Below are 14997 nucleotides of genomic sequence, written 5' to 3'. Positions count from 1 at the left end.
TGTTAGAGTGAGGTGAATAGTCAAAACAGGCAGTTCCGCTTCTTCTTCTTGGAGTTCTTCTCAAACATGACTTAGCTTGGGTACTGAGTTTATCCAGCTTGTATGTAAAGATGTCTTCTTTCTCTTAGATTTCTTGTAGAAACTCCTTGAGAGCCATCAAAATTTCCAGCTCTAAATCCTATTTGTCTTGCTTGACTTCCTTGATGTCTTGCTTTCCTTGCAGAGACTCCTGCAAAGACCCCACAGTTCCTCTGTTTTGTAGTAGATTTACAATGGTGGTACTTTATTCGCTCTGCTCCTGCATGACTTTAAGGTACAAAGCTTTGGCTATTTTCCCCTCTGGATCCAGTTCCTCTACCTTGAAATCATGACGGACCTTGTTGGAGCAGAACTGGGCTATAAACTCATTGATTTCAGAGTAGACTTTCTGTGTTTTGCTGCAGTTGTGACTGAGCTTCAAGGAGCTTCTGCTGGAGCTGCTCGATCTGCTCTTGTTGTTTACTGCATTGGACCTCAAAGTTAGCCTCTTTGTCAGACTTCAGGTCTGTATGAAGCTTCTGTGGCTTGGGTAGAAGACTCCACATGTTGGTCTGAAGTAGGGTGGCTGCTTTGTTCCTGGAGGGTCTTGATCACAACATCCCGTGTGGCAGTTGTTTGATCTTTGTCTGTAACAGTCAACACAGTAAAGTTTTTCTCTGTTTCAGATGTGGGCTTTTTCCACAAGCCTCTTCCATCTTTTTAATTTTGGTTGGTTTCTTGGAACAGACCAATTTACCTAATTTAAATGAAGTCTACCATTTATGTCAAAAAGAGAGGTCAAATATCTAGCCAGAAGCTTGCTGATATTGCTGCAATAGATAGCTGCTACTTGATAAGGTGCATTTAACCACATATACATATGGGGTGTATGTATACTTTTGTCCGCTTAGCACTCTGAAATGTCCTTCTAGTGTTGGAGTGCTGGGCAGGAGTTAGGGTAAAGGTACAAACAATCTCGTCTAGTTTTCGCCCACTTTGTCTGTAATATATAATGTGTAATGATATCACAGTGAAATGCTTCTACTTGTGCAGGTTTTACACATTCGTTCAGTCCTCGATATACTTTAAGAAGTGGTTTTAAAAGGAAAAAAAAAGGTGTTTCTCCAGTGCAACAATGTGACAGAGCGCACTACATATTATCATTTATTTACAAAAGCATGCACATTTAGTGGTTTCACGCTCTCAGTGACAAAAACACAACCAAGCTTCTTTCATTCAGCTATTGCTTGTGTTGACACTTCTGGGTTCGGCCCTGTTGACTGTCTCGCAGTTCTCACCTGGTGGGAAAACAAGTCAAACAAACTATAAACAGCAAAGTGCTGTATACCCACTGAGCGAAACCTTTAAGATTCTTCGGTGTTTGAACTGCTCTCCAAATGAAAAGAAAAAAAAGGAAAGGTTTGAAAAGTCTTTAAGATTTCATGTGGCTTTTGAAAGCTTTTCATTCCCTTTCAATGCCTGATTTTTTTCCGATTCATCTGACATACCTTAATGCTTTCTAAGAGCCAGAGGCTGCATTGTTCAGAGGGCGTTTTTGGCAAAAGTAGAAATATAGACTTCTACATATGTAGAAATACAGTACGAGAATCAGAGAACATGAAATATATATAAAGAGAAGTGAGGACTGTGGTTTTGCCTTATTTGAAAAGCTCTCAACATGATCGCATTTGGGAATTTAGAAGCAGATGGTGAATCAAAAAATAGAAATGCTATTTCATTTTATCAGAGAACACAACACCTTTATGGATCTTGGATAGAGGAACAAGGGATCGGCTGTTTAGTGCAGCTCACAAAGCAAAGGAGCTGTTATTTGATATGTCATATTGAAAAGATTTTCTGTTGCTAAAAGGGAGCAGACGGAATAAAAATAACATAAATATTCTGCTTTTTAAAGAAAACGTCAAGAAATTTTAAAAAAGGAACTGAAAAGAAAAAAAGTCAGTGTACATGAGTAACCTCCCCATGTTGCGCTACAACATAACATGTGTGCTGTACGTTAAAATCAAGTAATGAGATTTGTAATTGAGGACACTCAAGACAAACGGAAAACAGATGTCGGTATACTGAGAGGTTTGGAGACCAATGATCCTCTCAACATGTTCCATGGGAAGCCATAAGGAGGAAAAAGCAGGGGGATAGTAAAGAAAAAAACTAGGACCAAACACAAATGAAACACAATTTACATGAACTACCGCCCACACAAACATATGAAAACATCAGTGATATTCTCTTCGCATTTGACCTTAAAACCTTTTCTCTTTGCTGCTGTGGGGAACGTCCTCCAGACACTGACCTTCACACGTTGGCTGCATGACCAGTGTATCCTTGAGCCGCGGATGGACGGTATGTGTGTGGGTGGAGACCTTTAGTTAAATTATGCTGCATAAATGAGCAGCCCAGATTTTTATTAACCCTTGTGGATTTATAAGATTTATCTGACTGTCTAAGGATTTTGATTAGAACTGCAGATTTCCAAGGAAATGTGCATGGATATATAGGATGTACATTTGAGACCTTGAGCTAAACAATTGTCTTTTATTCAACATAAATGGGAAATAATTAAACTACCATAGACTTGTGATGCATAAAGATTAACCTAGTAGCCCAGTTAAGGTTTTACAATTTCTGTCTGGCACTTACTGACTAAAGATGTGCAGTTGCCTTCTTTTTTCAAGTTCTTAAGACAACCTTGACCTGAATGACTGAGAATCCTACACAAATACTTACTGACCCTTCCAATAGCAAGGGCTATCCTAGAGTCTGTTAGTGGTCCTAGGCAAAAATTCATAGGAGGGCCACTCTAAACAGCATTGTTCTTCATTATTGGTTACAAACTGACACCAAAATCAATAGCCTTATAAAGGGTTACCCCAGAAATGGCAAAGACCATGTTTAATAATGCAAAAGACAAAGTTATGACTGTTAATACTGTTAAAGCTAGCTTTTACATTTTTTAGCTTGATAGCAAATGAGTACTACATTTAAGCACTAGATTTGCAGTCTTCTCCAGTGGATGTGATGTCACTTTTATCATTCAGTGCCATTCGTAAGGATGAGAATGGTGAGCTTAACAGGTCCTTTCAAGTCTGACTCCCAGCCACTGATTTTCAGTCATGGTCGGTCAAATCATGGCTAGCAAAGCTCAACACACCAGGCTACTCTTCTTACTAAGTTAGCAAATAGAAAATGTCAAGCAAACAAACAAAAAAGTAAGAAGAAATTACATCATTCAAGTGTTTCTGTCACGATCCTGGGTCTTAGGACCCAGTGTTTTGAGTTTTAGTTCATCTTGATGTTTGTAGTATGTTAAGCTCATTAGGCGTCCTATGTTCATTTGCTTATTAGTTTCCCCTTGTGTTTCCAACCCATGTTAAGTCTCCCCTGCTCTTCATGCGTTTCATGTCTGTGTCTTACGTTGTCAAGTTCGGGTTGTCATGTCTGTCTCATTATGTTTCCTGTTTTATTGTGAAGAGGTCTGGTGTTCTGTGTTCATCATGTTCAGTTTTAGAAGAAGAAGAAAGTGTGTACATTATTGTACTTTATTGAGCCCCGTGGGGAAATTGCTCTCTGCATTTAACCCATTCACTCAGTGAAGCAGTGGGCAGCCATTGGGCGCCCGGGGAGCAGTGTGTAGGGACGGTACCTTGCTCAGGGGTACCTCAGGGTAGCTGTTAAGGGGAATCGAACCCCCGACCTTCCGATCATGGGGCAAGCACTCTACCTACTGAGCTATCCCTGCCCTATTTTACTCTCCCACTGTGACGTCATTATGTTCATGTGTGCCAGCTGTTTCCCCATGTGTTCCCACTTCCCTCATCATCCTGTGTGTATTTAGTCCGTGTGCTTTCAGTCATTTGTTGTCAGGTCGTCTGCTCATCCATGTCTCATCTCCAGGTACCCATGTCAGTTCACTATGGTTAAGGTTTTTCATGTTTTGTTATTAGTTCACCCAGTTTAGGTTATTGTTTAGTTTTCACCGATGCCCGATTATTTTTACCCTCGTTGCTAGCCTCAATAAACGGCTTGTTTTGTTTATCCACACTACGTTTTGGTCTGCGTTTGAGTCCTCCTCTGCAACACATACGGTCTGCCCCAGCCAGATCGTGACAGTTTCTCCCCACAGTTAAGTCTAGACTAGCAGCATTTAGTTATTCATCTTTATATTATGTTGCTTCCCCCCCCTTTTCTTTAAGCTAGTCATTAAGCTAGCATATGTATGTTATTAGCCAACCTGAATTTGAGTTAAATAATGTTTAAATATGAAAACAATGAACCATAAAAATGTTATGAATGAACATCTTTTTCATCACGCTTAATTTGATCCACATGTGATCTTAATGACAAGAGGATTAGATTCCCTGCTCTCCCATATGGAAAAGAAATAGTAAAAACTCGCATAAGATGTGGCCTACTTCATATAGTGAATCATATAAGGCTTATATGATTTACTCATGAAAGTGGCCACTTTCTCATTACTCTCATATATTGTTTTAGTAAGTATCCAAAACATACAAGTTTAATTTATATAATTTTTCAAGGGATCTTATATCTGTTTTCACTCTTGTATGCTTTTCATCCAAGTTTCACACAAGACAGATACAAACGTTATACGATTTATATATATATTTTCCATATGGGCTATCTCCTTGCAAATCTGCATCTAAGGTATTTGCTCCAACTTTGTCACACAGTTGGCAGTTTTAGTGGTAGACAGTGATAATACCCTCCAGGCCTGCTGGATTTAATAACTTGTCTGTTGGAAACCAAGCAACAGACTATTCATTTTCATGGCTAAATATTTGTGTGTATGTGTGTGGTTTTTGGTATTTTGTTTTTTCAAATTGTATAATTGGCTTGCTTCCCTTGCATTTTGAATAGATACAAGTTTTATATGAGGTTTTCTTTATGGTACAACTAAAAAGACACCTCACAAAAATATAAATTCCCTTCAGTAGTGTGTATCCCCCAAGAGGTATTGGCGATGGCCTTGAAATGTCCTTTCTTTTCAAGCCTGTACTTGGAACAGATTGATAAAAGTATACTGTCTGACTTATGGAGTTCTTTGTCTAAAGTCTCCAATTAAAAGGTTCTAAATTACCCACCATTGTTATAATATACATTATAAAAAATTTTCTTTAGTCTAGGTCATGATTCCTGCTAATTAACCTCGTTACACTTTGAACTGTCCTATGGGACCCCGGAGCCATCTTACAAGCCACAGCCAGCCTGCTAATAACCCTCAGCTTTAGAGAGAAATCCCAAAGAGGAGCCAACGTTTTGGAAGCGGCATCATCGGTTAAATGCTGACATTTGGAAAGAATAAGTAGACTCCCAATGACACACGAACAAAAAAAAAAGCCCAAATAACATTGTGATCACAGTGTAGCACGGCGTGCTTTTGCGTGAAAGAGCACCTAGAAATGATTTCTCCGTGCCCGTGAAGCTCCATTATTTTTCTTCTCATGTTAAGACTCTTATGTGGCTTTCACTTATACAAACTTCTGAAAGAGAAGTTTTCTCAGAACTCTGCTCGCTGAGCTCTTTGTGTGCTATTTACCGTGTACCTAAAGTTTATGAATAATTACAGGAGAAAGGCCAGATTTGACTTTTCTAAATGCAAATCAAGTTGGGGGGCCACGAGGGGATTGTGCTGAGCCACTCAAATGAGGCGAGGGGAACAAAGAGCAACAAAGAGCAGAGGAGTCACCCATTTTATTAATTGTGTTGGTTTTAGCAGTTGCCCTTTAGAAAAGTCAGTTGGCTTAATTAAATTACTACGCACGCTTGGAGGAGGAAGCCATAGGAAATAGCCCCTTGTAAAATGGAGTGTTGCAAGCATTCAGTCCCTTATCTAATGAGAATGAGAGCCAAGAGGATGCTCAAAGGTCTTTATGTGTCCTCTGAGTCCTTCACTTACTGCTGTAATATCAGGATTTAGTTGAGAAAAGCAAAGTCTTTGGCGAAACCGCAGCACAGCTCCAATTTTCATGTGAAAGCAAGCGTCTAAGACATGCACACGAGTTTCAAAACAGCAGCTCATGGCAAACAAACACAGCAAGGGCTGATGGGAGCGACATTGCCAATGCTTTCAGCTCTGCCCGGCGCGCTCTCCTATATAGTGGCCTTTAAACCCTCCGGGCCCGTAAGTGTAAAGGCATGCTTTTTCCAGGTCAGCATGCTTGTTTGCTTCTCACAGCTGAGTCTCGTGGCCTGCTGTTAGCACAGCATGTATAGGATAATTAAAGGCGAGCCAAGGGGTCGAGGGAGTCAGCAAGAAGAAGCTGGCATGGAAGATGTTTCGACGAAGACATGCTCACCCCTTCCCCCCGACTGCACATGTTCTAATGTCCCCAGGCATTGCCAGAGGTCATGACGGCTTAGGGAAGCGGCATGTGCATATCCAGTAATATGGCCAGTAGAAAAAGCCACAGAAGACTGGGCACGCAGAGGCAGAATGGAAATGCCAGCTTCTGTTGTGGAGTTGCATTACATTGGTGGGAAGGAAAAATGAGGAGAGAGAGGAGCGATGCCAAAAACAGACAGGACATGGAGAGGTCGGGACACAATATAACCCCTGTTTCCATGCAGCCGAGGATTCCCTCAATCATATCTAGTCCATCTGCTTGGCGTAATTGGCAACAGTCAGTGCAAACTCACACAGTCATGAATCCTGTGAATGACATGGCCAACACATATCGACCAAAGTTAGTTCACAGATTTGGGAAAATACCATGACCACAACACAACCAAGCCAAAGGGTTAGCTTGATTATTTTAGCCAGTTATTTAGGGATTTGGTGCCCATTGTAAACTGGGATAAGTTCCAGTCTTTCATAACCTGAGAAGAGAAAGCGGATGAAAATAAACAGCCTATTGAATGACTCTGTACTTCACCATTTCAATCCACTGAAAGTAGAAGTACACAGCTAATTCTATTTTCAAAGCTTCACCTTCTGCATGTTGGCCATGACCTTAATGTGTTTTTTTAATGTGTTTTTTTATGTGGAAGTGATCAAATTTAGATAGAAGTGTGGAGTGCAAAGTTAGCAGCTAATGCTAGCAAGTGTGTTTAACAAAAGCATTTATTAAATTCTATTATTTCCTTTATATCAGTAGGAGACCATAGTATTAACTTACCCTTGAGCAATGTATTCCAAACAATGCCTACTATATGCGGCAATTAATTTTTTGGCATTTTTAAGAAAATTCTATTGTTGTTGTTTTTACTTTTGGAACCTAACACCATTTTACTGGTAAACTAGCGTCACCACTCTTATTTTAAAAGTTTGTTTACTGCTAACTAACATGGGCTACCTTTGACAGCTGCCAAGATTTCAGAGGGTGTTATTTCCCCCAGTACTGAATGGTAAACAGTTGGAAGTAGAAAAGTGCTTCTTACTACTAATAAGTCTCATTCATTTGATCACACACACAATCATACAAGTGCAGTTTTCTATATACAAGTGGCTTGTCTAACAGACTGAAGAAGCCATAATGACAGAATGAAACCTGTGACTCCAGCTCTTACTGCGGTTTAATTTTTTTCTGCAGTTCATTTTAGACACATCACTACACAACTAGTTATTGCCATGACCATGTCAATAATTCTAAAAGATATAAAAATGTAATATACAGCAGTGTGCAAAAGTTTCAAATCCCGAATGCCTGGAAAGTGTCTGATTGGGAATTTCTTCATTTTTCAGCATGACAGTGATCCCAAAACCACTGCTTGGATATAGAAACACACAATGTAACACCAGCAGCCCTGGCTTGGCAGTTGTAGAAGCCCTGTTTTTACCTTATATGCTATATTTACATCTATGTTTGTACATGTTTCAATAAATTGCTGCTTATATTGCCCATTTTTCTAACAAAATATACAGAAATAATGGGTGGCTCTAGCCTTTTGCACAGTACTGTGATACAAATATTTTTTAATGTTAAGATTTTATGTAATGCAGTGAGTACTTATACACTAAAGTTACCAAAAATATTCAATTGATTCTGCTTAGAAAAGCCTCCAAATTGTGATATCATAAAAAAGGAAATAAAGCTTTCAGCATGGAAAAAAAAAAGAAAGCGTAGCCAGATTGTACTTTTACACGCAAATAGGTCATGAATGTTTTGTACATGGGCTAGAAGCAACCCAGTCTCTTAAATATCATCAAATTTGACTCATTTGTCCTTTAATATGATAATATGCTTACAGTGATTCCTCCCTCCAGACATTGCACTGTCTGCACTTTCTATCTTCCCTCAGCTATCATACCCTTTGACTCCTCTGATTCCTCTGCGTTATATAAGGAAAGTTCTCGTGGGACTGAGCGAGGAAGTGGGTAGTTGTTGTTGATTATGGACCCATCTGCCTGGTAGAGCATATTATGTAAAACATCCCTGTCTTTGTTCTGACAATTCTACAGGAAAAATGTGTTAACAAATATTTAATTTCCACTTAGACTTCCCTTTGTTGAAACGAGCAACCCCCCTCCTGAGTACGATGCTCTGATGGCTCTCCAGTCAGCCATGCTCTCAATCCCCAAATAGGAAAACAAACCTTGTTGTCACTGTTTCAGTCAAGACATTATGTGGAATATTTATGAAATGACTCAGAGAGTACAGTATGGCTTAGAACCCTGCATCTATGTATGCAGCAACAGTAAATAATTGGTATAATTTCATCATGCCCTGAAGGGAAAAAGAGGAATGTATGTCCTGTTTATTTGACTTTGTTATGCTGACAGAATTGTTTGCTTTTGCTGTAAGGAATTATAGAATTGTAGAAAATAAAATCTATTCACATTTTTTGATGCTGTAAGTTTACACTTAATCATCCACAGGTCCAAATAACTGGCAAATTACTCCAAGATTAGGCAGATGAAAAAACAGAAGGTTTTTCCTGGTAAAAGGGAGTTTTTCCTTCCCGCTGTTGCCAAGTGCATGCTCAAAAGGGGTCCTTTGATTGATTGTTTGGGTGTTCTCTCTATTGTTGCCGGGTCTTCATCTTACAATATAAAGAAAAACTGAGTTGAATTGAATCCCAAAACCAGTTTAAAAACAGAACAAACAGGAAATAAAACATCTCAGTGCATGGTGGCCAGCTTGATTCCCCCCCCCCCCCCCCCCCCCCGTAAATGTGAGCAACTTTTTGATGACACCACAAAAGGCTGTCTCACTTCTGAGATAAAGATGGAGCAGTGACCTGTTACCAACACTGTCGCTTTCTAATGCCAGCAATGTACCTTTGTGTGTGTGTGTGTGCCATTTCTGCTGTACAGATGGGCTAAGTGGGTCAACAGATGGTGCACGTGTGTTAGTGACTCCCTTCTGGTATTGAACTGACCTCCTGGCTGCATAGACTGAGCGGAAGGAAAGCTCCTCACGCCAATTTATAAGCAGCCCTGACCTGTTTGTTTCACATCCAGCCCATATACGGCACACATCTGGATGTACATGTGTCACTGAAACTGAAGTAAATTCCTCACATCAGCTCACTTTGGAACATATTGATCCAATTAATTATCCTCTTTGATGTGCTGTGGAGGTTATAAGCCAAGCTACAGCTGGATGAAGGTGGGCTAGTAACTTTAGGCAGCCGAGGACTGAGCTGTAAAACTTGAGTAACTTGAAATTAGCACCTAACACATTATAATTAAACTTCAGTTACATTGCAGGGTCCTTTCAAGCTTCCCCTCACCTCGTAGCTGGCGGCACTCAGTGTGATGATGCTTCTGTTCCAACTGTTTTTATAACTCATTTCCACACTAGGTCAACTAAATCTGGCAACACATATTTTTTCTTCTTCCAGGTGCATATAAAACATTGGGCACAGTTTCTGGCTCATGTGTCCTAATAGGATGCACATAAAGCAGCATTGCAGAACAATATAAAAATAGTTTTATATTGCATAAACATTTTGGAAGGACCAGTGCCACCCGGTGCCCCCCTCCGGACACACCCCTGTATGCTTCCAGCAATGCAATACAGTGAATGCCATTTTGGTACTTTCGTATTTTTCTGGTGTGTGTGTGGGGGGGGGGGGGGTTGTATCATACTGTATCATACTGGTATCAGCAAAGGGAATTATATATCATGTTCTTTCTGTTTCAGCACTAATACTAGCTCACATACATTTATTTGATCAGTACTTTTCACACTGTATGTGTAGGCTCTTTAAGCAGCTCCTCACTAATCTGGTCTCCATTCAGGTTTTTGGTAGGCGCTGCATCCCAGAAACTCCTTTTCTGCTTTTTTTTTATTTCATTAATTTTTTAGAGAGATTTAGCCCTGCAACAGACTGACAACTGGTCCAAGGAGAGGCTCCAACCCTCCCATGACCCTGATTTTGAGCAACGGAAGAAAATAGATCCATGGAGATCGATGGCAAAGATCAAGATGCGATTTAGTGATTGCTGGCATCTTTTGGCTCTAACAGTATTGAATTAAGCTAAACGTGATGCTTGAAGATCCTGAGCTGGTGATATATTATCTATTAAATGGCTTTTTAGAGCCAAATCTATGTTTCTACTTTACGGAATTATTCCAGCTTAATGCATTTCATTTTAATGAGGTGTGTTTAAGTTGTATTTCATCACTTTCACTGAATGCAGAGAGAAGCCTTTGGGGCAGCAGGCTGACCAAATAGAGTGTCTCAGGAGTGAGGGTTAAAACCTTGGAAATGAAGTAACATTTCTGCATTTGCCCCCATCTCAAAATCAAAATTTATTTTATATTAAAATGTTTTTTGGTTAAATCAGTGAAAAAAGTCAAGCTTTGGGTATTTTTGTAACATAAAACAGGCGACTAAAAATCCCCTATTATTTAATCATCAACAATTTTGGTGTTAAGAAGCTGTAAGCCACTTGTATGAGTTTTGAAACTTAAATGCCAGAACTATGGCGCTATTATTAGACTGTAAAAAAATAAATACTACATCATAGTTACAAGATGTTAATAATATTAAACCGTTAGGCTTCCGTGTTCACCATGAAGACATTGAATGCCCGATTTGTCTACTATAGCTAACCTGGTTAAGCAGGCGGTCCATGTACTGAAGATCAGTTTCTTTGTGTTTTTCCCACATTAATGTCTGCTCTTTGCACTGTCTTATAAAATACAGGCTGCATGTATTTCCCCCCTACTACTTCTAACCTTATCTAACTAACAGAGGCTTTAAAGTAGGACTGGGTGGGTCAATCCAAATATTGACAGTATGGATACCATCATTGGTATTGTTATTGGGATGATACTAGCTTGATAGGATCGATATTTTGTTTTAAGTTAGGTTTATAGGCCACTTTGAATTATATATTTTTAGAAAATGTAAAGCTATACCTCAAGCATGTGCTATGAAAAATAACTGAACCTTTTTGTGTTGACTGTCACATTTCTTTTATTTATTTAGAAGTTGACCCAAAGTGCTTTAGAGACAGACACATTTACATTCCAGGTCAGTTTTGTTGTTATTAACTAATTATTATGGCAATTAAAAATCAGTGACTTAGTGGGCATTAAAATGTGTTCAGAATGTGCAAATTGATGATGATTCATCTCACAGTGATCTCCCCAACATAAGCTGCCTTTATAGACTGAAAATATCAGAATCAGCATCGACAATACTGGCCCTGTATTTACCTGATATAGGATTGATACCAGAATTTGCAGTATCACACAGCACTACTAAAAAGTACAACATCTGGCTGTTGAATGGTCGGCTAACATTTTTGTTGAAGTGATGAAAAGTAAGACAAAACAGTTCTTTCATAATTTGTTCCACTGCAGAAAAGAAAGGATGAAAGCACTAAAAAAAGTGCCAGAGTGTGGAACATATTATCAATGAACTTTAAGCTCAGGGGAAACATTAATACAGCTGCACCACATCCAAACACAACAGCTAAACAGCTTTGAAATGTATTTGAATCTCACGGGAGCCCTACAGTGTCTATTATTCCCTCAATGATCGGTACTGTAACGTTGTTTAAAGTGCACCAAAATAGCTTTGCAAAGAAATGTGCAGCAAGAGAGTTGTTCTATTAAGATACACACACACACACACACACACACACACACACACACACACACACACACACACACACACACACACACACACACACACACACACACAACAAAACACTGCTGCTCGTATTATGAGTAAGGTAATACACATAAAAATTAAAAAACATCTCTTGGGTGGAAGATTATCCTTCCACTTGCCTCGCAAGATAGAGCATCGCAAAATTATCTCCCTACGTGTCCATGAGACATAAGAGAGAGAAGATACAGACATAAAAATCTGCTTCACGTCCTCTGTAATCTTTATGGAGCATGAAATAGTCACTCAAAAGCATATTATTAATGTTCATGTTAATCTGTTGTTGTTGTTTTTTCATAATACTGAAACAGACGATGATTAGGCAAGTCTGTCATCATCTGCAGGACTTACACTCCCTTGTGGAGCTTGACTTAGCTGCTGATCATGTTATTAAGGGCCACTGGAAGAGCTTAGGTCATTTAAATCCTACCCACTGTCAGATGGGAGAGTTCAAATGACTGTCTTTACTCAATGCATGGGTAAAATTAATCTCTATAATTTCGCCATATGCCATTCCAGAGACATTTTTTTTCTGAGTGTATAATGACTGTAAGAAACTGTGTTTTCTTTCATAATACTGCCCCGGTGTACACCCATACTGAGCCTTCAGCTCGATGTTTAAACCTTACATTTCTTGTCATCACAAACATGTTATTGAGTGTGTGCCAGAAAAGCCAAAGAGTGGAGTGTTTTGAAGTTTTGACAGTTTTTAGCTTCAGATGTGTTGGGGTTTGGATTTGGGTTCATCTGTTGTCACTGCCTTTGCTGTGGCTACCAAAATAATCCAGACACTAAGTGAAGCTGAGGTGGTATAAACAACACAGCTGAGTGTGATAGCCTCAGACACCTGTCAGTCATGCAAACATGGCCAGAAACCCTTTCAGAACAACTGCTATTTTATAATCCGACTCAGGAAACCCCCCCAAAAACAAACATTAAATTTCATTCATTTTCAAAGATGCTTCAAATATTATGGCTTCATTTATTTTGTCGTCTTACTTTGGATAAAGCCTTGGACAAAAACCTACAAAATTACATACAACAAATTGCTGCAAAATGCATGAAATGTTGCACGTGGTATATCGTTCTTTTGAATCCTGTAAATGTTGATGTTGATATGAATGTTAACTAGAAAGATACTGTATTATTTTTCTAGCTAATATTAAGTATTAGCTTAATATTACCTAGATATTACGCCCTTTTACTTGTTTCTTTTTTGCCTATTTGTCACACTTGTTTCAGATCATCAAACAAATGTAAATATTTGACAAAGTTAATATAAGGAAATAAAAAATACAGTTTTAAAATGATGATTTAATTTCTTAATGTAAAAAGTTATCCAAACCTAACTCGCCCTGTGTGCCTGCTACATCTAATTGGTTTTGACACATTTGGCCACAAAAACTGTAATCAAGCATTTGACTATTAATAAGTAGCAAAGAGTCTTTCACACTGCAGTGGAGGAAATTTGGGCCACTCTTCTTTGCAGAATTGTTTTGATTCATCCACGTTGGAGGCTTTTCGCGTTTGAACAGCCTGTTTAAGGTAATGCATCGTATTTAGATTTAAGTCCAGACTTTAATTTGGCCACTACAAATCCTTCATTTTCTTTGTTTTTTGAGCTGTTTAGAGGTGGTGTGTTTCAGATCATTGTCCTGCTGCATAACCTAAATGTGCTTGAGCTTCAGGAAATGAACTAATGGCCTTTGAAATGAATGGGTCAATTAATCATGACAAGTTGTCTAGGTCTTGAAGCACCAAAGCAGTCCCAGAACATAACACTACCACCACCGTGTTTGACTGTTGGTATATATTTTTTAAATGAAATGCTGTGTTAGTTTGACTCAAACCATCCAAAAAGTTTTTTGTCTTTTCAGTCCACAATATTTTCCCAATAGTGTTGTGTAGCAAGATGTTTTTGTCAAATTTAAGATAAGTATTTGTGTTTATTTTGCTTTGTTCCTCGTCAGTTTACATCTCTTTAGTGATTTAGGCAATTTCTTGATTCAGCAGGCTGGGGTGTAGCTAGTAAAATCAAACTTTCTAAAAGTGGGGCTAATCAGGGTGGGCAGTTACCTGTTCAAATAGACCAAAGTAGTTTTAGAAAGGCTTCTCTTAAAAAATTAAATCATAATTTAAAAATGAGATTTTGTATTTACTCAGGTTATCTTTGTCTAATATATAAATTTGATGATCTGAAACATTTAACTGTGAAAATTATACATAAAAAAACCCAAACAAACTAAGAAATCATGATGAAGTAAAGCTATACTTTACAGCTTATAATCTATACTAAACAGTACTGTAATATTTTTACAGTTCTCTGTAGGAATTCAATTCAATTCAATTCAATTTTATTTATATAGCGCCAAATCACAACATAAGTCGCCTCAAGGCGCTTCATAGATACAGAGAAAAAAACCCAACAATCATATGACCCCCTATGAGCAAGCAGTTTGGAAACAGTGGGAAGGAAAAACTCCCTTTTAACAGGAAGAAACCTCCGGCAGAACCAGGCTCAGGGAGGGGCGGCCATCTGCTGCGACCGGTTGGGGTGAGAGAAGGAAGACAGGATAAAGACATGCTGTGGAAGAGAGACAGAGGTTAATAACAGATATGATTCAATGCAGAGAGGTCTGTTAATACATAGTGAGTGAGAAAGGTGACTGGAAAGGAAAAACTCAATGCATCATGGGAATCCCCCGGCAGCCTATGTCTATTGCAGCATAACTAAGGGAGGATTCAGGGTCACCTGGTCCAGCCCTAACTATATGCTTTAGCAAAAAGGAAAGTTTTAAGCCTAATCTTGAAAGTAGAGATAGTGTCTGTCTCCCGAATCCAAACTGGAAGCTGGTTCCACAGAAGAGGGGC

The sequence above is a fragment of the Astatotilapia calliptera genome, chromosome 23 (assembly GCF_900246225.1).
Source record: "Astatotilapia calliptera chromosome 23, fAstCal1.2, whole genome shotgun sequence".
Lineage (NCBI taxonomy): Eukaryota > Metazoa > Chordata > Actinopteri > Cichliformes > Cichlidae > Astatotilapia > Astatotilapia calliptera.
Note: the sequence above shows the minus strand (reverse complement) of the source record.